We start from the raw sequence: 1,409 nt of genomic DNA on the forward strand, positions 1-1,409 counted from the left end.
ACATTTTCTTTGAAGTTGGCTTGTATTTTGGTAAAAAGAAAAGAATTTAAGGTCACTGAAAAAGACTGTATAGTTGAGTTCCCATGATGGTGGCTCTAGCAGAGAAATGTGATTGTCAGAACCTTTTCTAGAGGCGGTGCTGTCACCAACAGGCCTGGGGCACCCTCCCTGGGCTGTGCCTGTATGAGGACGCCCTTCCTCCGCTTCCTGCCACCAGGAGAGGCTCTCTGTGGCTTTTGCATTCTTTCACCTCTCCGGATCTATTCTAGAGTATTGGTGGTTTAGAGCTCATGCCCAGGGCACTGCCACGAACTCAGGACGCGCGCCCTCAGGGCCGCTCTGTTTTCATTTCGTTGCCGGCTTGTTTTATTGATGACCTAATGCTCTGGCCTTGACCACGTGATCCCAGAGTGGGTACAGCTGCTCCTTCCACAACAGCTTCTTGGGTTTCAGGTTCTCTTCCTGCTTGTTGAGCTGGCGGCTCATGGACGTGTTTTCTTGAGCTACAGATGCAGGGGCTTGTACTTCTTGTCCTTACAGACTTTCCTGAGGTCCCCTTTCCGAGTCTGGTTAATGACAGTGAGCACACCAGCGATGGATCTACGAACAACTCAGATCTTGGAAAGTTTAGAAGCCTGGGGCAGCTGGGACAGCGCTACCTTTGAGTCCTCCAGCTGTTCCAGAAGCTCCTTCTTGCTGCGAAGGCCTCAAGCGTTCTCTTGGCCACGGCTGTATAGCCTGCCTCTGCCACCTTCTCAGAGGGAAAGCCTTCAGCGTCCCTCTTGGAAGAGGAGTGCCTCGTGAGGGTCTCCCCCTTCTCCTCCCTTCTCTCACCTGCAGAATAACCACAAGTCCGGGGTGCCTCTCACGGGGTCTCCTGTTGAGTTCTTCCCTGGCATCGAGCCGCCTTTTGCTTTCATTGCACCCTGAGGTAAAACACTTCCCTTCAGCATTTTCCAAAAGAAAGCTAATGGCGTTCAGCTCTGTGTAAGCTCAGGACAAGCTTTAGGGAGACACCCTAGGACATACAGCCTAGCTCTGGCTGCCTCACCTGTGTACACTTCTCAGGCCCTACACCTTCCAACACCAGCACTCTTGTCATGTGACTGTCGTTGGTCGTGGTGGTCATTCCGCCCCCGAGTGTGTGGCCCAGTCCACCTCTCCAGTGGTTTCTGCGGCTGAGAGCAGACCCGGTGGGCCTGCTGGCCTTCTACACCGCACACTTCCCCTCACCACCATCCCCACGTCTCCCAGGGCAGAAATCACAGCAACTGCTGAAATCTGGTGTCCGGAGACCCTTTCCAATTTTTAGTAAGACTGTTTGATTTGGCATGTACATGCTTCCTGTATGTCTGCTCTATGCATTATTGGCCTGTAGTCTTTTCAGAAAGCAGACAAAGCATAAACTT

The 1,409-nt window shown here is 52.4% G+C and overlaps 1 pseudogene; it reads right to left on the bottom strand.

Annotated features, from left to right (window-relative positions):
- Positions 1 to 366: 366 nt before the first annotated feature.
- Positions 367 to 1,129, bottom strand: LOC136167396 (large ribosomal subunit protein uL29 pseudogene; annotated as a pseudogene).
- Between the last annotated feature and the right edge of the window lie 280 nt (positions 1,130 to 1,409).

This window comes from Muntiacus reevesi, chromosome 4 (assembly GCF_963930625.1).
Source record: "Muntiacus reevesi chromosome 4, mMunRee1.1, whole genome shotgun sequence".
Taxonomy (NCBI): domain Eukaryota; kingdom Metazoa; phylum Chordata; class Mammalia; order Artiodactyla; family Cervidae; genus Muntiacus; species Muntiacus reevesi.